At 35.5% G+C, this 25,628-nt stretch overlaps 1 protein-coding gene and 2 pseudogenes across 27 annotated transcripts in view; 2 read left to right on the top strand and 1 right to left on the bottom strand.

Moving 5' to 3' along the window:
• The window catches only part of zfh2 (Zn finger homeodomain 2), a 2,927,436-nt gene that overhangs the window by 2,567,378 nt on the left and 334,430 nt on the right, over positions 1-25,628 (bottom strand). The gene's annotated exons all lie outside the window — the stretch shown is intronic.
• Positions 13,232-15,881, top strand: LOC137234835 (cytochrome c oxidase subunit 3-like; annotated as a pseudogene).
• Positions 19,618-22,267, top strand: LOC137234834 (cytochrome c oxidase subunit 3-like; annotated as a pseudogene).

The following is a 25,628-nucleotide window of genomic DNA, read 5'->3' as shown; positions in this document are numbered from 1 at the left end:
CATATGTCCAAGCGTTTCGTATTCGAATAACACCCGAACATATTCTTTCCCTAACTCTTGGTTTTCAGTAATCGCCCCTCATTTTTGAAGAATTGTGAACATGCGCGCTTTAGGGACGGTCCTAATTTAATATTCTCAGGGTAATCCTGCCTGAATGGTAGCGAAACTGTGTACCTCCCATTTTCATCACGTTTTGTCGTTTCCTTAAATAGTTGTCACAATACCTTTCATCTTCAGTTAATATTTTATTTTTGGGTACATTTTCTACCTCCCAGAAAGCTTTGAGTTGGTTGTCTAACGCAACCTCATTGTAGAATGACATAATGCTCTTCGTTGGACTCTGTGCTTCGATGCGGCCGGTCAGAATCCAACCGAACACTGTCTCTTGGGACAAAAGTGTATTTAGTACATTCTTTTTCAGACCGCTCAGTATAATTTGGGGATATATGTCTCCTCCAAGTATGAGGTCTACGTCCTCGTTGATGTAGAACCTCTTGTCTGCCAAAACCAAGTCTGGGAATGCCTGCATAGTCATGGCGTTGATATGGCAGGATTGAAGATTCCCAGTGAGTTTGGCTAGGACTAGAACGGGTGTAGTCAGGCAAAAGCAGGCATCCACTGGTGATCGTAATTCAATTTTGGATGCTTCTTTCACCTGAGCTGACACCGAATTTGTGATGCCTGAAACTTGGGCATGCATTTTTCTCGCTGGAAAATTGATTCTGCGTTTCAGTCTTTCAGTTATAAAGGAACATTCAGACCCTGAATCAATTAATGCCCGTGCGGAGAAGTCGGTACCATTATGGCGAATGTGTACGCGAGCAGTTCCTAATAGCACGCCTGTGCTGGAATTGGCCTTTCTACTGGGGTTAACTCGCAGAAGCGTGAACAGTTGCGTAATCTGTGTCCAGGGGATTTACACATTTTACAAATTGATTTTATTGTTTGCTTGGATACTTTCGTTTGAAAAGCACCAAGTCTTTTCGTAGGGGTTTCTGACGATTGTCGCGACGCGTTTGGTTTTTGCACTTTCGAAGTGGCATGCCCTGTAAAACCAGACACTGTTTCAAGTGTCTGAAACCGACTAGACAGGAATTTATCCATATCCTCCCACTTGGATATGTCCATTTTATGGTCTATACTTTGCTCCCAAAGAGCCAGCGTGCTCTCGGGTAACTTGGTTGAGCATAGATAGGTCAGGATTGCATCCCAATTGGAAGTGTCAATTTTGTGGCATTTGAGGGACGAAATACAATTATTTATATCATTTTGCAGCTTTTTTATTGAACTGCCACACTCAATTTCTACCTTTTTTAAGTTGAATAAAATGTTTAGTTGTGTGTTGACAAAGATACGTTTGTTTTCGTATCTTTCACACAAGTTTTTCCAGGCCATCTCGAAACCTTCATTTGTGAGAGGGCATTTTTTTACGATATCTTTTGCTTCGCCCTGCGCTTTGTTGTTGAGATGGAATAACTTTTCCACCCCTTTCAAACTAGAATTGTTTATATATATTGCCGTGAACAGGTCGCGAAAAGTTGGCCAAGACAGATAATCCCCTTTAAAAACTTCCGTGTCGCAAGCCAGGAGGCGAATTTTATGCCCATGAGGTTCTTGCTCAGGGTCGACGTTCTTTTCATCCTTCTTGTATTTTTCTGCCTCAGCAGATATAGACGCTGAACATCGCACGTAGATTGCGTGTGCTGCCTTTTGCTTTTTTCTGATCGCCATAACGTCATCCGCTGACACCTCATCAGATCCCAATAGCGATTCAAACGCAGACTTTACCTTCTTCCACAAGAGCCGCAACTCTTCCTGCTGCATTGCGAGGGTGTGTTTGCTATGGTCGCTCTCCGGAATAAGGCTGTAATCTTTATCAAACTCTGCGATTGACTCTGCTAAACGGATGTAGGTTTCCATTGTTTTATTTACGTTTATTAAAGAGAAAATTGCCGATTATAGAAATGGAACGCTTTAGAGTAAAAATACCTGCCCAGCCGTAAATAAACACTATTGAAATTCGAAGTTTATTATTTATTTTGTTTATTGCAGACTTTGTCAGAGTAGCGACAACGAAAAGGGTTTACTTTATGGACTTTTTGTCACAGCAGCGACAACAGCAAAAAGGTTTAATTTACAGACTTTTTGTCTCAGCGGCAACAACAAAAACAGGGGGACCACTCGCTACCTCCACAGATAATGGGTGTATTTTTGAAAAAGTGCAAAAATGCGTGCGATATTGCAAAACAAGCGCAAAAAAAGTGTAAAAAGTGTTTAAAAGTGAAGTGAGCACCGGATTAGGAAGTCCTCGCTGAGCAAATCCGTTTTGGGGATGTCCTGAAGGATTTCCTCACAATTTGATGTCCACTTGCGCAATGGAAAGCCAGCTGAGTGTAATGCTTCGCGAATCTCGTTTCTTGCTCTGATGGTTGACGCTATTGTATGTCCTCCAGATAAAACGTCGTCGACATACATACTTTCTCGTAATATACCCGATGCTATTGGGTGCGTATTTTCTACATCATCAGCCAATTGTAGAAGTGACCGTATCGCGAGGTAGGGGGCGTAGTTTACACCAAAGGTGATAGTCTTTAGTTCGTAAAGACTGATGGGTTCGTTGGGGGATGTTCGATGGACAATTCTTTGAAATTTGGCGTGATTATCGGTCACCCAAATTTGCCTATACATCTTTTCTATGTCACTGTTAAAGACAAAGCGGTACAGTCTCCAACGTAGAATTAAAATAGGCAAGTCTGCTTGGAGTACTGGACCTGGGTGGAGTATGTCGTTTAGACTAATGCCATTTGCTGTCTGACTTGACGCGTTGAAGACGACGCGCACTTTAGTAGTGGTACTTTCCGCTTTTACAACGACGTGGTGGGGCAGGAAATAACTATCGGAATCGTCGGATGGAATATTGTTTTTGATTTTTCTCATATGTCCAAGCGTTTCGTATTCGAATAACACCCTAACATATTCTTTCCCTAACTCTTGGTTTTTCAGTAATCGCCCCTCATTTCTGAAGAATTGTGAACATGCGCGCCTTAGGGACGGTCCTAATTTAATATTCTCAAGGTAATCCTGCCTGAATGGTAGCGAAACTGTGTACCTCCCATTTTCATCACGTTTTGTCGTTTCCTTAAATAGCTGTTCACAATACCTTTCATCTTCAGTTAATATTTTATTTTTGGGCACATTTTCTACCTCCCAGAAAGCTTTGAGTTGGTTGTCTAACGCAACCTCGTTGTAGAATGACATAATGCTCTTCGTTGGACTCGGTGCTTCGATGCGACCGGTCAGAATCCAACCGAACACTGTCTCTTGGGCCAAAAGTGTATTTAGTACATTCTTTTTCAGACCGCTCAGTATAATTTGGGGATATATGTCTCCTCCAAGTATGAGGTCTACGTCCTCGTTGATGTAGAACCTCTTGTCTGCCAAAACCAAGTCTGGGAATGCCTGCATAGTCATGGCGTTGATATGGCAGGATGGAAGATTCCCAGTGAGTTTGGATAGGACTAGAACGGTTGTAGTCAGGCTGAAGCAGGCATCCACTGGTGATCGTAATTCAATTTTGGATGCTTCCTTCACCTGAGCTGACACCGAATTTGTGATGCCTGAAACTGGGGCATGCATTTTTCTCGCTGGAAAATTGATTCTGCGTTTCAGTCTTTCAGTTATAAAGGAACATTCAGACCCTGAATCAATTAATGCCCGTGCGGAGAAGTCGGTACCATTATGGCGAATGTGTACGCGAGCAGTTCCTAATAGCACGCCTGTGCTGGAATTGGCATTTCTACTGGGGTTAACTCGCAGAAGCGTGAACAGTTGCGTAATCTGTGTCCAGGGGATTTACACATTTTACAAATTGATTTTATTGTTTGCTTGGATACTTTCGCTTGAAAAGCACCGAGTCTTTTCGTAGGGGTTTCTGACGATTGTCGCGACGCGTTTGGTTTTTGCACTTTCGAAGTGGCATGCCCTGTAAAACCAGACACTGTTTCAAGTGTCTGAAACCGACTAGACAGGAATTTATCCATATCCTCCCACTTGGATATGTCCATTTTGTGGTCTATACTTTGCTCCCAAAGAGCCAGCGTGCTCTCTTGTAACTTGGTTGAGCATAGATAGGTCAGGATTGCATCCCAAGTGGAAGTGTCAATTGTGTGGCATTTGAGGGACGAAATACAATTATTTATATCATTTTGCAGCTTTTTTATTGAACTGCCACACTCAATTTCTACCTTTTTTAAGTTGAATAAAATTTGTAGTTGTGTGTTGACAAAGATACGTTTGTTTTCGTATCTTTCACACAAGTTTTTCCAGGCCATCTCGAAACCTTCATTTGTGAGAGGACATTTTTTTACGATATCTTTTCGCCCTGCGTTTTGTTGTTGAGATGGAATAACTTTTCCACCCCTTTCAAACTAGAATTGTTTATATATGTATATTGCCGTGAACAGGTCGCGAAAAGTTGGCCAAGACAGATAATCCCCTTTAAAAACTTCCGTGTCGCAAGCCGGGAGGCGAATTTTATGCCCATGAGGTTCTTGCTCAGGGTTGACGTTCTTTTCATCCTTCTTGTATTTTTCTGCCTCAGCAGATATAGACGCTGAACATCGCACGTAGATTGCGTGTGCTGCCTTTTGCTTCTTTCTGATCGCCATAACGTCATCCGCTGACACCTCATCAGATCCCAATAGCGAATCAAACGCAGACTTTACCTTCTTCCACAAGAGCCGCAACTCTTCCTGCTGCATTGCAAGGGTGTGTTTGCTATGGTCGCTCTCCGGAATAAGGCTGTAATCTTTATCAAACTCTGCGATTGACTCTGCTAAACGGATGTAGGTTTCCATTGTTTTATTTACGTTTATTAAAGGGAAAATTGCCGATTATAGAAATGGAACGCTTTAGAGTAAAAATACCTGCCCAGCCGTAAATAAACACTATTGAAATTCGAAGTTTATTATTTATTTTGTTTATTGCAGACTTTGTCAGAGTAGCGACAACGAAAAGGGTTTACTTTATGGACTTTTTGTCACAGCAGCGACAACAGCAAAAAGGTTTAATTTACAGACTTTTTGTCTCAGCGGAAACAACAAAAACAGGGGGACCACTCGCTACCTCCACAGATAATGGGTGTATTTTTGAAAAAGTGAAAAAATGCGTGCGATATTGCAAAACAAGCGCAAAAAAAGTGTAAATAGTGTTTAAAAGTGAAGTGAGCACCGGACTAATTAATTAAATTGAACTTAATTTTGTGTTTGTGAAGTGCAAAAAAAAACAACAACAAAAACCTATTTAGTATGGTGCGGAAAGTGAGGTTAGGTTACCCTCTTCCTGGTGTTGTGTCTGGAAAACCTTACCACAGGTGGGGGGATAGACCAGGTAATCACAAGGACTGAAATAAAGGCTAACAATCCGAGTGATTTAACCTTTGAAAATAGAAAAATAAATTGGTGCTCACTAAATCACTTCACTGTTTTCACTTTTTTTTTTTTTGATTTTAATTTTTTCGCGCACTACACGGGTTTCTTCTTTATTTTGCAAAAAAAACAACACTCAAAAAAAACTGGCAAGAAATATAACACTTACTTCTTAGTTTGTCGTAAGAAAAGTTGGTTGTGCTGTGCTGTGGTTGGCGAATATGCTGTGGCTCTGGTCACCTATGTACAATATAAAAACTCCAACTTTTTCCTTGTCAATTTTTGGCTGCTGTGATCTGCTGTGGCAAATAAATTTTTTGTAGGCAAAATCCTTCGGTAAATTGTCTAGTAGGCAAAATTGTGCTGCGTTGTGAACTGTAATTTTAGGCTTTTAGTTCTTTTTTCGTTGCGTAAGGACCAATGTTCGGCCTTAGTGCGTCTGGAACCGGCAGTGGGTAGGAGCACACGGGTCGATCTCGGGTTGATAGTGCTCTCGAAAGAAAATAAAAGAACAAAACGCAAAGAGGATTTCCTCGCTATAATAGTGTTTTAATTAGAGTGTAGGAAAATATATATAAGGATACAATATTACCTTTGAGTGTAAAAATGATGACGGTGATCCTCGGCGATGTGTGCTGGTTGGCGTTCGATCGAAAAAGAGGCCGGTTATCCCGTTGATGACAACCGCTAAGCCGCGAAAAAGTCCTCTGGTATTAAGGAGGGGAAAAAAGCCACACACACAACAATCCCCACATATACGTGCATGGGTGCTGACAACCTGCACACACACGTGCATGTGTATGAAACGCATGCATGTGCATGCATGCACACAAATGCGGCGTGAGTGTGGGTGGCTGGAAATATTATTAAAACGTTAGGGAGGGGCGCCGTCAATCAGGTAAAAGTTAGGCATTGGGCCTAAACAAATATATTTTGTTGTTTGTAACAGATTTAACAAATAAACACATACTTCTGATGATGCTAAAAAGTTATTAGCGAAACGTTGGGTTAGAAAAGTGGAATAATGTAATTTTATTTCGTACTTAAAAAAACTTAGACCGGAAAAGCCTAATAATATACCTTCAAAATAGAGTAATGTTTGTTAACAAAAATAGGCTTATACACTGCGGCTGATCCATCCGAATCGATTCATATAACTTTTATATGATTTTACGTACGCTTACTATACGAAACAGCCTGTCAGTTGATTGTATGGACATATTTGTTAGCGTATTAATATATAGATAGTAGAGTAATATACCGCCCATGCAATATTTCGACCTAAAATCGAAAACGTTTTTGGGTCGTTTTTTCGTTTAATATACAACGTGAAATTTTCCGATGCAGTCTCAAGTTGCATCTAAATAATAATAAACTAAGTTGAAATAAAAGATAATATAATCAAATAAAATAAGAAATATCAAAATAAGTTAGCATAAAAGACAATATACAAATTTTAATGTAATATCTTTTTAGCAAATTTAGATATTTTTTGTTCAGTATAAGACGTGCTATAACTAAAATGATCATAAAATCTGGAAATCCAAAAAAAGTTTTGGGTAAAATTTGCAATTAATTGTTATAAATAAATAAATTTAGTGAGTTTGAACAAAAGTTGACTCATTATTTGTGATAAAAATTTTTTTTTTGAAAGCAACTAAAATTAAAACAAAGAATCTGTTAAATAAAGACCTATGCATTTACGTGTAAGTAAAATTTGTCCAAAAAAATAGACCGGTTAAGTTATTACTTCTCTTTAAAGTTTTTGTGTGCACTAACAATTATTTTAGACCAATTTTTTAAGGATTTTGGTACAGACCAATATAGGTAAGTGGCAACAATGGGAAACAATATTTTATTGAACTGAAAATGAGTGAGGAATTAGTTCTCTCACCGTTTGTCGCGTACGATAATGTACATATGTATATGAAACATTTGAGCAACGCGACAATGCAGCTTTGGAATTTCGAATTCAGCGGGGTTTGTGAACATAATGGGTCCTACAGATGGCAATTTCGATATTTGCACAGATTTTCGAATTTACAAAAAAACGTTTTCTATTAATTATAAACAAATAGATTAATATTTGTTAACAAAAATAGGCCTATGCACTGCGGCTGATCTATACGAATCGATTCATATAACTTTTATATGATTTTACGTGCGCTAACTATGCGAAACAGCCTGTCAATTGTTTGTATGGAAATTTTATTAGCGTAATAATATATAGATAGTAGAGATATATGCGGCCTATGCAATATTTCGACCTAAAATTGGGTCGGTTTTTTTCGTTTAATATACAAAGTAAAATTTTCCGATTCAATCAATTTGCATTTAAATAATAATAAATTAAGTTGAAATAAAATATAATATTATAAAATAAAATAAGAAATATCAAAATAAATTAGCATAAAAGACAATATACAAATTTTAATGTAATATCTTTGTACCAAATTTATTTATTTTTTGTTCAGTAAGGGACGTGCTATATCTAAAATGAGCATAACATCTGGAAATGCAACAACGTTTAGGTCAAATTTGCAATTAATTGTTATAAATAAATAAATTTAGTGAGTTTGAACAAAAGTTGACTCATTATTTTTGATTTCATGTTTTTTTGAAAGCAACTAAAATAAAAAACAAAGAATCTGTTAAATAAAGACCTATGTATTTACGTGTAAGTAAAATTTGTCCAAAAAAATAGGCCGGTTAAGTTATTACTTCTCTTTAAAGTTTTTTTGTGCGCTAGCAATTATTTTAGAACAATTTTTTAAGGATTTTGGTACAGACCAATATAGGCAAGTGGCAACAATGGGAAACAATATTTTATTTGAACTGAAAATGAGTGAGGCAGTAGTTCTCTCACCGTTTGGCGCGTACGAATATGTACATATGTAGATAAACGCGACAATGCAGCTTCAGAAATTTCGAATTCAGGGAGGTTTGTGAAAATAATGGGTCCTACATATGGCAGTTTCGATATTTGAACAGATTTTCGAATTTACAAAAAACTTTTTCTATTAGTTGTAAACAAATAGAGTAATATTTGTTGACAAAAATTGGCATATGCACTGCGGCTGATCGATACGAATCGATTCATATAACTTTTATATGATTTTACGTACGCTAACTATGCGAAACAGCCTGTCAATTGATTGTATGGAAATTTTGTTAGCGTATTGTAATATATAGATAGTAGAGTAATATACGGCCTATGCAATATTTCGACCTAAAACCGAAAACGTTTTTGTGTCGTTTTTTTCGTTTAATATATAACGTGAAATTTTCCAATTCAATCAAGCTGCATTTAAATAATAATAAACTTAACAGAAATAAAAGATAATACAATAAAATAAAATAATAAATATCAAAATAAATTAGCATAAAAGACAATATACACATTTAAATGTAATATCCTTGTAGCAAATTTATTTATTTTTTGTTCAGTGTAAGACGTGCTATATCTAAAATGAGCATAACATCTGGAAATGTAAAAAACATTTTAGGTCAAATTTGCAAGTAATTGTTATAAATAAATAAATTTAGTGAGTTTGAACAAAAGTTGACTCATTATTTGTGATTTCATGTTTCTTTGAGAGCACCTAAAACAAAAAACAAAGAATCTGTTAAATAAAGACCTATGCATTTACGTGTAAGTAAAAAAATAGGCCGATTAAATTACTACTCTTCTTTAAAGTTTTTTTGTGCGCTAGCAATTATTTTAGAACAATTTTTTAAGGATTTTGGTACAGACCAATATAGGTAAGTGGCAACAATGGGAAACAATATTTTATGTGAACTGAAAATGAGTGAGGGATTAGTTCTCTCACCGTATGGCGCGTACGAATATGTACATATGTAGATGAACGCGACAATGCAGCCTTTGGAATTTCGAATTCAGGGGGGTTTGTGAACATAGAACATGGGTCCTACAGATGGCAATTTCGATATTTGTAAAGATTTTCGAATTTACAAAAAACTTTTTCTGTTAATTATAAACATATAGATTACTATTTTTTAACATAAATAGGCTTAGGCACTGCGGCTGATCCATACGAATCGATTCATATAACTTTTATATGATTTTACGTACGCTAAATATGCGAAACAGCCTGTCAATTGATTGTATGGAAATTTTGTTAGCGTATTAATATATAGATTATTTTACATGATACTTACTATGTAGTTGATAATTTTCACTATGTATTATCTATAGGTGCAGTTTTTGTTATTATAGCTGGATTCATCCACTGATACCCTTTATTTACAGTATTAACTTTAAATCCTATTTGATTAAAAACTCAATTTTTAATTATATTTAGGTGTAAGCTTAACATTCTTCCCTCAACATTTCTTAGGTTTAGCAGGAATACCACGACGATATTCAGATTACCCAGATGCTTATACTACATGAAATATCACCCCTACAATTGGTTCATCTACTTCATTAATAGGAATCTTTTTATTTTTATTTATTATTTGAGAAAGTTTAATTTCTAAACGAACGAACTGTATTATATCCTATACAATTTAGATCTTCAATTGAATGATTTCAAAATATCCCTCCAGCAGAACACAGATATTCTGAATTACCTTTATTAACTAATTTCTAATATGGCAGATTAGTGCAATGGATTTAAGCTTCATATAATATATTTATATTATAAAGATTTTACTTTTAATAGAAATAAATGACAACATGAACCACTTTTAGACTTCAAGACAGAGCATCACCTTTAATAGACAATTAACATTTTTTCATGATCATACATTAATTCGCCACCAGGAGTTACTATCGTTTCCTTCGCCGATGACTGCACAATAATGGCCACAGGCCCAGGCCCGCAGTTCGATGAGCATTGCAACAGAATAAACGGCTACGTCCCTGATCTCTCCAGTTTTTTCGCCTCGCGAAACCTGGCATTATCACCGACTAAATCCTCCGAGACCTTATTTACAACATGGACGTCCGAAATGTCGACCATTTTGAACATCCACGTCGATGGCACTACGCTACCGACTGTCCTACACCTCAGAATCTTGGGTGTGACGTTTGATCAGGATCTACATTTTGGTGAGCATGCAGCCGCAATTGTACCGAAAATCCAGAGCCGTAGTAAAATCCTCAAATCTCTTGCTGGCAGTACTTGGGGAAAAGATAAAGAAACGCTCATTACCACTTACAAAGCAATTGGCCAGCCGATTGCATGCTGTGCGTCCCCGATATGGTCGCCAAGCCTAAAGACCACTCACTGGAAGAAGCTACAGGCCTGCCAAAATACTGCCCTCAGGACCGCCACGGGTTGTCTTCTTATGTCCCCAGATACTCCCCATCAGTGAGAGAAATGAGATTCTAACCAAACAGTTCCTGTTGAATACCCAGAAACCTGGGCATCCCAACAGACATCTGATTGATGAGCCAACACCGCCTAGGGGCTTAAGGAGTCATCTCCGTAAGCATTATGAGGAAATACGGCACCTGAGAACACAGCCGCATGAAGCAAAAAAAACATAAGCAGGTCCTCAGTGAACTCCACAAGCAGGCGTCGGACCTTTATGCCAGGAATTGCCCGGTGAATCCAGTACTCAAAGAACAGTACCCAAAACTTGCGGAAGAGGAACGCATACTCCCCAGCGAAACGCGAGTCAATCTGGCTCAACTTCGTTCTGGATACTGTAACAGGCTAAACTCTTACCTATCCAGAATCAACCCCGACATACAAAGTCTATGCACCGATTGCAATGTGCCCCACATGACACCAACCATCTCTTTAATTGTAATGTGGAACCAACGCCTCTAACACCCCTTTCATTATGGTCAACCCCTGTTGAAACAGCAAGTTTCCTTTGACTCCCGTTAGAGAATATTGATGACAATTTGTGATCGGCCGCACCTATTAGGTGGGGCGAAGCACTGCTACAACAACAACAACAACAATAATTGTAATTATAATTACAACATTAGTTAGTTATTTAATATTTATATTATTCTTTAACAAATATACAAATCGAAATTTATTACATGGGCAAATTATTGAAATAATTTGAATAATTCTTCCATCAATTAAATTATTATTTATTGCTTTCCCATCACTTCGATTATTATATTTACTAGATGAAATTAATGAACCATCAATAACATTAAAAACTATTGGACATCAATGATATTGAAAATATGACTATTCAGATTTTATAAATATTGAATTTAATTCATATATAATTCCAACAATTGGCGGCCGCCGTGGTGTGATGGTAGAGTGCTCTGCCTACCATACCGTATGTCCTGGGTTCACACCCCGGGCAAAGCAACGTCAAAATTTTAGAAATAAGGTTTTTCAATTAAAAGAAAATTTTTCTAAGCTGGGTCGCCCCTCGGCAGTGTTTGGCAAGTGCTCCGAATGTATTTCTGCCATGAAAAGCTCTCAGTGAAAACTCAACTGTCTTGCAGATGCCGTTCGGAGTCGGCATAAAACATGTAGGTCCCTTCCGGCCAATTTGTAGGGAAACTCAAGAGGAGCACGACGCAAATTGGAAGATAATCTCGGCCTTAGATCTCTTCGGAGGTTATCGCGCCTTACATTTATTTATTTTATAATTCCAACAAATGAAATAATTAATAATAATTTTCGATTATTAGACGTAGATAATCGAGTAATTTTACCAATAATTTCACAAATTCGAATTTTAGTTTCAGAAGCAGATGTTATTCATTCACGAAAAGTTCCTGCTCTTGGTGTAAAAATTGATGGAACACCAGGACGATTAAATCAAACTAATTTTATAACTAATCGTCCTGGATTATTTTTTAGACAATGTTCTGAAATTTGTGGAATTAATCACAGCTCTATACCCATTGTAATTGAAAGAATTCCTGTAAAATGTGTTATTAAATTAATTAATAATAATTCATCATTAGATGACTGAAAGCAAGTATTGGTCCTTAAACCACTTAATAGTAAATTAGCTATTACTTCTAATGAATTACTTCAATAATAAAATTATTTATTAAAAAAAAAATTTGTTAAATTTATAACTTTAGTAAGTCAAACTTAAATTATTAATAAAATTTTAATATTTTATAATTCCACAAATAGCTCCTAGTAGATGATTAATATAATTTTTTATATTTTCAATTACATTTATTATATTTAGAATTATTAATTATTATTCATTAATTAATCAAACACCTAAATCGAATTATTTTAAAATAAAATAATTAATTCGTTTAACTGAAAATGATAAATAATTTATTTTCTGTATTTGAGCCTTCATCAGTATTTTAAATTTATCATTAAATTGATTAAGTTCATTTATAGGACTATTAATTATTCCATCAACTTATTGATTAATTCCTTCACCGATAAAATATTATATGAAATTTTACTTTAATCTATATATATTAAAATAAGTGTACATTTAGATTGTCACTCCATAACTCGAGAACGGCTCGACAGATTGCCATGAAATTTTTAGGAAAGATACAGGAAGGAGAGATGATGGTTAGTTGATTTTTAAATCCCAAATCGGTTTAGCCATATATATATAAAAATCAAATTCTGCGTGTGTGTGTGTGTTCGCTATGGAAACGTATTTCCCACACATCAATCATCACTAAATTTTGGTTATGGGTTCCTTCGATCAACGGGAAGGTTTTAGGCTAAAAATAATTTCGATATATAAAAGGGGCGTGGCACCTCCCATACAAATGGAATCTTTGGTACTGCATACCTTTGAAGGTATACATGCCAGAACATTGAAATTCAATGAGGAGTTAGATGAGTCCAATCCCTAACACCACCAAGAAAATGCGTAATTCGGAGAAAGGGGGCGTTGCACCTCCCATACAAATGGAATCTTTAGTAATGCATAACTTTGAAGGTATACATGCCAGAACATTGAAATTCAGTAAGGAGTTATATGAGGTCAATCCTTAACACTACCAAGAAAAGGCGGAATTGGGAAAAAGGGGCGTGGAACCTCCCATTCAAATGGAATCTTTGGTACTGCATAACTTTGAAGGTATACATGCCAGAACATTGAAATTCAGTAAGGAGTTATATGAGGTCAATCCCTAACACCACCAAGAAAATGCGGAATTGGGAAAAAGGAGGCGTGGAACCTTCCATTCAAATGGTATCTTTGGTACTGCATAACTTTGAAGGTATACATGCCAGAACATTGAAATTCAGTAAGGAGTTATTTGAGGTCAATCCTTAACACCACCAAGAAAATATGGAATTGGGAAAAGGGGGCGTGGCACCTCCCATACAAATGGAATATATTATACTGCATATATCTGGATGTCATAATGGTAGGATAATTAAACTTGGTAAGGAGCTATGTGACGTTAAGTCCTAAAACCTCCAGTAAAATGTGGAATGGGGAAAAACTATGTCTGCCGTACAAACTTAAGTTATTTTAACACCTAAAGTTTGACTGCATTGTTGAGTTTAGCTGTTATGCCTTTTGGACGTTTAGTAATCTTCCGCTTTTAAAAAATTTGTTTAGCTTCAGTCTATCGACATCTTCTATAAAAATCAAATTCTGTGTGTGTGTTCCCTATGAAAACGTGTTTGCTATACTTCGATCATCACCAAATTTTGGATCGAGGTTCCTTCGATCAAGACGAATGTTTTTCATATTTCAGAATTAAGAATTTTAAATTTAAATGTTTTTGTTTTTTGGCTATGCGAAAGAACTATCTTAGCTCCCAAAAATGATCGTGTTAACAAAATCAATGATCGCTTTCAAAATTAATTTCCTGGTGAAGTGACGAAATATAAATCGATCGATGCAGTTACAGATGAAGATAGAATTGTGAATTATCCAAATGAATTTCTATACTCCTTAGAACCAAAAGGAATGCCTTCGCATATCTCAACTTTGAAAATTGACTCACCAGTCATGCTTCTTCGGAATGTAATCAAAGCAACAATTATCAGCGGTAAAATCAATACAATAATATAAAATAAGATACAATAAGATACAAGAATAAAATGTTTTAAAAGAAAATTTCACCAAATATGCGTACAAAATTCAATTCAATTTACAGAACAATAAATTAAATTATCAACAAACAAAACAGAAAAAATAACGCAACATCCATTCGATCTCGGGCGTTACAACGTGGGCCTGGTAAAGCTAGTATCTTTATACAAACAATTCAAAACTTTATTAGGACCAAAAAGTTACTCAGGATCCGCTTTTATTTTTATTTCATTACTTTCAATAATTTTATTAAATAATTTTATAGGGTTATTTCCATATATTTTTACAAGAACTAGACATTTAATGTTTACATTAATTATAACACTACCTTTATGAATATGTTTCATAATTTATGGTTGAATTAATAATACTCAACATATATTTGCTCATTTAGTTCCTCAAGGAACACCAAGAATTTTAATACCATTTATAGTTTGTACTGAAACCATTAGTAATATTATTCGACCAGGAACTTTAACAGTATGATTATCTGTTAATATAAATGCTGGTTATTTATAATTAAATTTATTAGGAAATACAGGACATTCTATTAATAATATAATTATATTATTGTTATTAATTAGCTAAATTGCATTATTAATACTTGAATCAGCAGTTGCGATTATTCAATCTTATGTATTTGCAGTATTAAGAACTTTATATTCTAGAGAAATTAATTAATTTATTTTATAAAATGAAAACACATGCAAATCACCCATTTCATTTGGTATATTTTAGTCCTTGACCTTTAATAGGAGCTATTGGAGCAATAAATTCAATATCAGGATAAGTAAAATGATTTCATCAATATGATATTTCATTATTTTTATTAGGAAATGTTATTACACTTTTAACTGTTTATCAATGATGACGTGATATTTCACGAGAAAGAATATTTCAAGGACTTCAAACATTACCTGTAACACTAGAATTACGATGCGGAATAATTTTATTTATTTTCTCAGAAATTTAATTTTTTTATCATTTTTTTGAGCTTTTTCATAGAAGATTAGATCCATCAATTGAATTAGGTATTTCATGACCACCTATAGGAATTAAACCTTTTAATCCTTTTCAAATTCCGTTATTAAATATTATTATTCTATTAACATGAGCTGATCATAGATTAATAGAAAATAATTACTCACAAACTACACAAGGATTATTTCTTACAATTTTATTAGGAATTTATTTTTCTTCAAAGCTAATGAATATATTGAAGCCCCATTTACAATTGCAGATTCTATTTGCGGATCTACATTTTTTATAGCAACAGGATTTCATGGAATTCATGTATTAATCGGAACAATCTTTTTATTAATTTGCTTAATTCATCACTTAAATTATCATTTTTCAAAAAATCATCATTTCGGATTTGAAGCAGCTGCTTGATATTGACATTTTGTAGATATTGTATGACTACTATTATATATTTTTCAATTCATTGATGAGGAAATTAATAATTAATTAATATATATATATATTTACATTTATTTATCTATATAATATAATTGTATATTTGACTTCCAATCATAAAGACTACTAATAACAGTTGATGTAACTACTTGGTCCGGGGCGAGAAGGGTGGTGGGTAGGCATGGTGGTCGGCGGCTCGTCGGCGGTGGGGCGCGGTTCTTGCCACCTAACTCGACCCATATTCACAAAAACAAAATTAGGGGTTCATGCCTAGGTGAGGAAAATACAAAGACTAGAAGAAGTTAGCGACAAACGAGGGAAAAAAAGGAAAGCGGGAGAAGACTGTCCGTGTCAGGTGGAGTCATCCCACCTAGAGGTTTACGCCGATCACTATATCGGCGGCGGCGGCGGCAGCGTGGGCGGCGCGCCGGTACACGCCGGTGATCTTGCTTTATTATTTGAGAAAGTTTAATTTCTAAACGAACGAACTGTATTATATCCTATACAATTTAGATCTTCAATTGAATGATTTCAAAATATCCCTCCAGCAGAACACAGATATTCTGAATTACCTTTATTAACTAATTTCTAATATGGCAGATTAGTGCAATGGATTTAAGCTTCATATAATATATTTATATTATAAAGATTTTACTTTTAATAGAAATTAAATGACAACATGAACCACTTTTAGACTTCAAGACAGAGCATCACCTTTAATAGACAATTAACATTTTTTCATGATCATACATTAATTCGCCACCAGGAGTTACTATCGTTTCCTTCGCCGATGACTGCACAATAATGGCCACAGGCCCAGGCCCGCAGTTCGATGAGCATTGCAACAGAATAAACGGCTACGTCCCTGATCTCTCCAGTTTTTTCGCCTCGCGAAACCTGGCATTATCACCGACTAAATCCTCCGAGACCTTATTTACAACATGGACGTCCGAAATGTCGACCATTTTGAACATCCACGTCGATGGCACTACGCTACCGACTGTCCTACACCTCAGAATCTTGGGTGTGACGTTTGATCAGGATCTACATTTTGGTGAGCATGCAGCCGCAATTGTACCGAAAATCCAGAGCCGTAGTAAAATCCTCAAATCTCTTGCTGGCAGTACTTGGGGAAAAGATAAAGAAACGCTCATTACAACTTACAAAGCAATTGGCCAGCCGATTGCATGCTGTGGGTCCCCGATATGGTCGCCAAGCCTAAAGACCACTCACTGGAAGAAGCTACAGGCCTGCCAAAATACTGCCCTCAGGACCGCCACGGGTTGTCTTCTTATGTCCCCAGATACTCCCCATCAGTGAGAGAAATGAGATTCTAACCAAACAGTTCCTGTTGAATACCCAGAAACCTGGGCATCCCAACAGACATCTGATTGATGAGCCAACACCGCCTAGGGGCTTAAGGAATCATCTCCGTAAGCATTATGAGGAAATACGGCACCTGAGAACACAGCCGCATGAAGCAAAAAAAACATAAGCAGGTCCTCAGTGAACTCCACAAGCAGGCGTCGGACCTTTATGCCAGGAATTGCCCGGTGAATCCAGTACTCAAAGAACAGTACCCAAAACTTTCGGAAGAGGAACGCATACTCCCCAGCGAAACGCGAGTCAATCTGGCTCAACTTCGTTCTGGATACTGTAACAGGCTAAACTCTTACCTATCCAGAATCAACCCCGACATACAAAGTCTATGCACCGATTGCAATGTGCCCCACATGACACCAACCATCTCTTTAATTGTAATGTGGAACCAACGCCTCTAACACCCCTTTCATTATGGTCAACCCCTGTTGAAACAGCAAGTTTCCTTTGACTCCCGTTAGAGAATATTGATGACAATTTGTGATCGGCCGCACCTATTAGGTGGGGCGAAGCACTGCTACAACAACAACAACAACAATAATTGTAATTATAATTACAACATTAGTTAGTTATTTAATATTTATATTATTCTTTAACAAATATACAAATCGAAATTTATTACATGGGCAAATTATTGAAATAATTTGAATAATTCTTCCATCAATTAAATTATTATTTATTGCTTTCCCATCACTTCGATTATTATATTTACTAGATGAAATTAATGAACCATCAATAACATTAAAAACTATTGGACATCAATGATATTGAAAATATGACTATTCAGATTTTATAAATATTGAATTTAATTCATATATAATTCCAACAATTGGCGGCCGCCGTGGTGTGATGGTAGAGTGCTCTGCCTACCATACCGTATGTCCTGGGTTCACACCCCGGGCAAAGCAACGTCAAAATTTTAGAAATAAGGTTTTTCAATTAAAAGAAAATTTTTCTAAGCTGGGTCGCCCCTCGGCAGTGTTTGGCAAGTGCTCCGAATGTATTTCTGCCATGAAAAGCTCTCAGTGAAAACTCAACTGTCTTGCAGATGCCGTTCGGAGTCGGCATAAAACATGTAGGTCCCTTCCGGCCAATTTGTAGGGAAACTCAAGAGGAGCACGACGCAAATTGGAAGATAATCTCGGCCTTAGATCTCTTCGGAGGTTATCGCGCCTTACATTTATTTATTTTATAATTCCAACAAATGAAATAATTAATAATAATTTTCGATTATTAGACGTAGATAATCGAGTAATTTTACCAATAATTTCACAAATTCGAATTTTAGTTTCAGCAGCAGATGTTATTCATTCACGAAAAGTTCCTGCTCTTGGTGTAAAAATTGATGGAACACCAGGACGATTAAATCAAACTAATTTTATAACTAATCGTCCTGGATTATTTTTTAGACAATGTTCTGAAATATGTGGAATTAATCACAGCTCTATACCCATTGTAATTGAAAGAATTCCTGTAAAATGTGTTATTAAATTAATTAATAATAATTCATCATTAGATGACTGAAAGCAAGTATTGGTCCCTTAAACCACTTAATAGTAAATTAGCTATTACTTCTAATGAATTACTTCAATAATAAAATTATTTATTAAAAAAAAAAATTTGTTAAATTTATAACTTTAGTAAGTCAAACTTAAATTATTAATAAAATTTTAATATTTTATAATTCCACAAATAGCTCCTAGTAGATGATTAATATAATTTTTTATATTTTCAATTACATTTATTATATTTAGAATTATTAATTATTATTCATTAATTAATCAAACACCTAAATCGAATTATTTTAAAATAAAATAATTAATTCGTTTAACTGAAAATGATAAATAATTTATTTTCTGTATTTGAGCCTTCATCAGTATTTTAAATTTATCATTAAATTGATTAAGTTCATTTATAGGACTATTAATTATTCCATCAACTTATTGATTAATTCCTTCACCGATAAAATATTATATGAAATTTTACTTTAATCTATATATATTAAAATAAGTGTACATTTAGATTGTCACTCCATAACTCGAGAACGGCTCGACAGATTGCCATGAAATTTTTAGGAAAGATACAGGAAGGAGAGATGATGGTTAGTTGATTTTTAAATCCCAAATCGGTTTAGCCATATATATATAAAAATCAAATTCTGCGTGTGTGTGTGTGTTCGCTATGGAAACGTATTTCCCACACATCAATCATCACTAAATTTTGGTTATGGGTTCCTTCGATCAACGGGAAGGTTTTAGGCTAAAAATAATTTCGATATATAAAAGGGGCGTGGCACCTCCCATACAAATGGAATCTTTGGTACTGCATACCTTTGAAGGTATACATGCCAGAACATTGAAATTCAATGAGGAGTTAGATGAGTCCAATCCCTAACACCACCAAGAAAATGCGTAATTCGGAGAAAGGGGGCGTTGCACCTCCCATACAAATGGAATCTTTAGTAATGCATAACTTTGAAGGTATACATGCCAGAACATTGAAATTCAGTAAGGAGTTATATGAGGTCAATCCTTAACACTACCAAGAAAAGGCGGAATTGGGGAAAAGGGGCGTGGAACCTCCCATTCAAATGGAATCTTTGGTACTGCATAACTTTGAAGGTATACATGCCAGAACATTAAAATTCAGTAAGGAGTTATATGAGGTCAATCCCTAACACCACCAAGAAAATGCGGAATTGGGAAAAAGGAGGCGTGGAACCTTCCATTCAAATGGTATCTTTGGTACTGCATAACTTTGAAGGTATACATGCCAGAACATTGAAATTCAGTAAGGAGTTATTTGAGGTCAATCCTTAACACCACCAAGAAAATATGGAATTGGGAAAAGGGGGCGTGGCACCTCCCATACAAATGGAATATATTATACTGCATATATCTGGATGTCATAATGGTAGGATAATTAAACTTGGTAAGGAGCTATGTGACGTTAAGTCCTAAAACCTCCAGTAAAATGTGGAATGGGGAAAAACTATGTCTGCCGTACAAACTTAAGTTATTTTAACACCTAAAGTTTGACTGCATTGTTGAGTTTAGCTGTTATGCCTTTTGGACGTTTAGTAATCTTCCGCTTTTAAAAAATTTGTTTAGCTTCAGTCTATCGACATCTTCTATAAAAATCAAATTCTGTGTGTGTGTTCCCTATGAAAACGTGTTTGCTATACTTCGATCATCACCAAATTTTGGATCGAGGTTCCTTCGATCAAGACGAATGTTTTTCATATTTCAGAATTAAGAATTTTAAATTTAAATGTTTTTGTTTTTTGGCTATGCGAAAGAACTATCTTAGCTCCCAAAAATGATCGTGTTAACAAAATCAATGATCGCTTTCAAAATCAATTTCCTGGTGAAGTGACGAAATATAAATCGATCGATGCAGTTACAGATGAAGATAGAATTGTGAATTATCCAAATGAATTTCTATACTCCTTAGAACCAAAAGGAATGCCTTCGCATATCTCAACTTTGAAAATTGACTCACCAGTCATGCTTCTTCGGAATGTAATCAAAGCAACAATTATCAGCGGTAAAATCAATACAATAATATAAAATAAGATACAATAAGATACAAGAATAAAATGTTTTAAAAGAAAATTTCACCAAATATGCGTACAAAATTCAATTCAATTTACAGAACAATAAATTAAATTATCAACAAACAAAACAGAAAAAATAACGCAACATCCATTCGATCTCGGGCGTTACAACGTGGGCCTGGTAAAGCTAGTATCTTTATACAAACAATTCAAAACTTTATTAGGACCAAAAAGTTACTCAGGATCCGCTTTTATTTTTATTTCATTACTTTCAATAATTTTATTAAATAATTTTATAGGGTTATTTCCATATATTTTTACAAGAACTAGACATTTAATGTTTACATTAATTATAACACTACCTTTATGAATATGTTTCATAATTTATGGTTGAATTAATAATACTCAACATATATTTGCTCATTTAGTTCCTCAAGGAACACCAAGAATTTTAATACCATTTATAGTTTGTACTGAAACCATTAGTAATATTATTCGACCAGGAACTTTAACAGTATGATTATCTGTTAATATAAATGCTGGTTATTTATAATTAAATTTATTAGGAAATACAGGACATTCTATTAATAATATAATTATATTATTGTTATTAATTAGCTAAATTGCATTATTAATACTTGAATCAGCAGTTGCGATTATTCAATCTTATGTATTTGCAGTATTAAGAACTTTATATTCTAGAGAAATTAATTAATTTATTTTATAAAATGAAAACACATTGAAATCACCCATTTCATTTGGTATATTTTAGTCCTTGACCTTTAATAGGAGCTATTGGAGCAATAAATTCAATATCAGGATAAGTAAAATGATTTCATCAATATGATATTTCATTATTTTTATTAGGAAATGTTATTACACTTTTAACTGTTTATCAATGATGACGTGATATTTCACGAGAAAGAATATTTCAAGGACTTCAAACATTACCTGTAACACTAGAATTACGATGCGGAATAATTTTATTTATTTTCTCAGAAATTTAATTTTTTTATCATTTTTTTGAGCTTTTTCATAGAAGATTAGATCCATCAATTGAATTAGGTATTTCATGACCACCTATAGGAATTAAACCTTTTAATCCTTTTCAAATTCCGTTATTAAATATTATTATTCTATTAACATGAGCTGATCATAGATTAATAGAAAATAATTACTCACAAACTACACAAGGATTATTTCTTACAATTTTATTAGGAATTTATTTTTCTTCAAAGCTAATGAATATATTGAAGCCCCATTTACAATTGCAGATTCTATTTGCGGATCTACATTTTTTATAGCAACAGGATTTCATGGAATTCATGTATTAATCGGAACAATCTTTTTATTAATTTGCTTAATTCATCACTTAAATTATCATTTTTCAAAAAATCATCATTTCGGATTTGAAGCAGCTGCTTGATATTGACATTTTGTAGATATTGTATGACTACTATTATATATTTTTCAATTCATTGATGAGGAAATTAATAATTAATTAATATATATATATATTTACATTTATTTATCTATATAATATAATTGTATATTTGACTTCCAATCATAAAGACTACTAATAACAGTTGATGTAACTACTTGGTCCGGGGCGAGAAGGGTGGTGGGTAGGCATGGTGGTCGGCGGCTCGTCGGCGGTGGGGCGCGGTTCTTGCCACCTAACTCGACCCATATTCACAAAAACAAAATTAGGGGTTCATGCCTAGGTGAGGAAAATACAAAGACTAGAAGAAGTTAGCGACAAACGAGGGAAAAAAAGGAAAGCGGGAGAAGACTGTCCGTGTCAGGTGGAGTCATCCCACCTAGAGGTTTACGCCGATCACTATATCGGCGGCGGCGGCGGCAGCGTGGGCGGCGCGCCGGTACACGCCGGTGATCTTGCTTTAAAAAGCTTTTTTTATTTAAAAAAATAATATTTAGGAAAGGTTTTGTTTGTATGTATTTAAGGGAATCAACGTTTTGGCGATTTCGGAAAGATCCGGGGTTTTTGCCTCAAAGTCTCGCGGATCGTTCAAAAAATTTCAAGCGCAGCTCCTTGTGGAGGGAATGTCCTTCATTCACTTACTCCAAGGAGGCTTCGAACCTAGCCCTAAGGGACTGGTATTGCTGCGTCTGCCGAAAAAAACTGAAGTACTTAAAATGGTCACACTTTTGTCTGTATGTCTCGTACAAAGCGTGGTTTCGCCGAAGGAGATGTTCTGGTCTAACTTCTAATACTCGTTATTGGCGACTTACGGTTGCTATTGCTGTTGTTGTTATTGTAGCGATAAGGACACTCCCCGAAGGCCTTGGGGATTGTTATCGATGTTGATGGTCCTTTGCCGGATGCAGATCCGGTACGTTCCAGTACCAACGCGACCATCCCGGAAACGATTTGTTATGACCACATGCGAGCTTTTAGGCTTTAACGCCCTCCCATCCCTAGATCCATGAAGAAATCGGGGTCGCCAGAGCCTCAGCTGCTAATCAAACAGGTTTCGCCACGGATAGGTAAAGTTGACAATTGGGTTTGGAGAAGCTATATATTGCGCTGGCAACCTGAGCGGGTAGCGCTATACAACCCCTTGAATCTATTTAAGTCGCCTATTACGACAGGCATACCTACCGCGGCTATTCTAACCCACTAACCCACTGGGTTCTATTGATAGTCATAAGTGGACCAACTGAACCTTAATCAGGTTATGCCACGCCTCACATTATTAAACATTTCATTTTATTTAATTGTCTGATCAACGCCTTAGATCGATGACTAGTACCTAGGACCTACCTAATTATTTTCTAGCTTTTAGTATTATTATTAATTAATGTAAGTATTGTTTTCAATAAAACCGTTTAACTTAAGCATTTTTGTTTTAATTATTTTATTTTCAAATGTAGACCAAAATTTGCAGACGTTTGTGTTCGAAACATTGATTTCAATAGTCTTCGCTAAACCAAAACGATATTTTAGAATGAAAGTCGGCCGATTTTAAGTTGAAAGATGTTAAGGTTATACGCTCAGTCCAAACTGTTGTTTTCCGGCATTTTAATACAAGAATTCATTATGAATAACCGCGTAGCCTCAGATTTAAAACTAGTTCGATTGTCCACTACATTAGAGTAGTAGCACACCCGGTCATTTGTTCGACTATCTGGGGAAAACTTTTGCTTCACCATTTTGAGTGTTCTTGCGAAGGACAAAGCCTCACCCGGTAAATATATGTATGTGCATACGTGTTCACATATGTAACAGGAGCCGAAATGTGTTGGTGATATTTAAACTTGGTTGATAGGCTAGAATCACTGTGATTCACTCCAAGGCACTAGTTGGGATAGGGCCGCCAACTTTAGGAAATGTCAAAACGGGAGACTTGGGTGTTAGACTTGGGTCAGACGCTATTTTAAAAATTCGAAAATAAACAACAGATGTTTGAATATAAGGCCAAGTGATTTTTCAAACCCTTCTATCTTCAACTTAAGTATGAGGTGAGAATCATTTCAAAGGAGATTATAAACCCCTGGGACCTACTGAAGGATTTGGCATAATTAATAATTATTGATAGACTAGAATCACTGTGATTCACTCCAAGGGACTAGTTGGGATAGGGCCGCCAACTTTAGGAAATGTCAAAACGGGAGACTTGGACGTTAGACTTGGGTCAGACGCTATTTTAAAGATTCGAAAATAAACAACAGATGTTTGAATATAAGGCCAAGTGATTTTTCAAACCCTTCTATCTTCAACTTAAGTATGAGGTGAGAATCATTTCAAAGGAGAGTATAAACCCCTGGGACCTACTGAAGGATTTGGCATAACTGATTTCGCTTATTATTTACGCCAATCGGAATATACAATTTTTGAAAAAATCGGCATTTTTTCGGGTAACTAGCTTTTTTAACAACTTAAGGACAATTTGAAAACATGTTCGACTTGGGTCATTTTATTTGAATTCATTGTTCCTTCTTAATTTTTTGTTGTTTAAGTTATGCAAAGTGAGCATCTATATATTTTATATAATTTTTCTTTTAGTGTTTTATTTAAATAATTTGGTGAATTTGGCGATGCAAAGTCCGTGTTAAGCTGGCATTGAAAGCGCCTGCTTTTTTTAAATTACTTTTGAACGGGTAGAAAGAGTTACATTTCGCAATTGGATTCTTATAACTGCCAGTGATGCGCATCCGTTGATACCCCTTTCGACCATATCCGTCCCATTTTCGGCATGAACAATAAATGGCCTAGACAGTGTTAAATGAGTAGAAAATATTGTACCGCGCCGGACGCCGCCGCCGTCGTGCCGATATTTTTGACATTCGGCAGCGGCGTGTGAAAAACGACAAAAATCGGCGGCGGTGACGGCGTTTATCGGCGGCGTATATCTCTAATCCCACCCCTCTTGTTCATGAGGCATGAACAAACTTGAACTACACTTTGACTCCGATAACCGTGTGGAGTTCCCTTTTCCTGACGTTCGTCCGTGCGTTAATGTCGGGCCTAAACCATCGTCTGTCTGTCTAATCGCAACACCTCACCAATTCCTAGTGTGCCCGCAAGGGCAACACCCACACTAACACAAAAGGGACTTAAAAGGCCTGCATTTTTCCTAAAGTCACTTCACCCTGGAAATCTTAAAGAAACCATTTCTTTTTTCTTTTTCTCTTAGAATTTATTTTACAACTTCGGTATTATCTTACGTATTAGGAATTTCAATTAGTTAAATTGCAGTTTATTAAAACCCTACCCTTAACCAAATAAAAAGAAACGTTGAAATTCAAAATAAAAATATTTAAAATATAGAAATGAAGAATAAAAAAATATGACGAAGTTAAAATGAACTTAAACTAAACTTATTTCAATCACTACCATT

Source organism: Eurosta solidaginis, chromosome X, assembly GCF_040869045.1.
Source record: "Eurosta solidaginis isolate ZX-2024a chromosome X, ASM4086904v1, whole genome shotgun sequence".
NCBI lineage: Eukaryota > Metazoa > Arthropoda > Insecta > Diptera > Tephritidae > Eurosta > Eurosta solidaginis.
The sequence above is the reverse complement of the archived record's forward strand: the minus strand, read 5'-3'. Positions and strand labels throughout refer to the sequence as shown.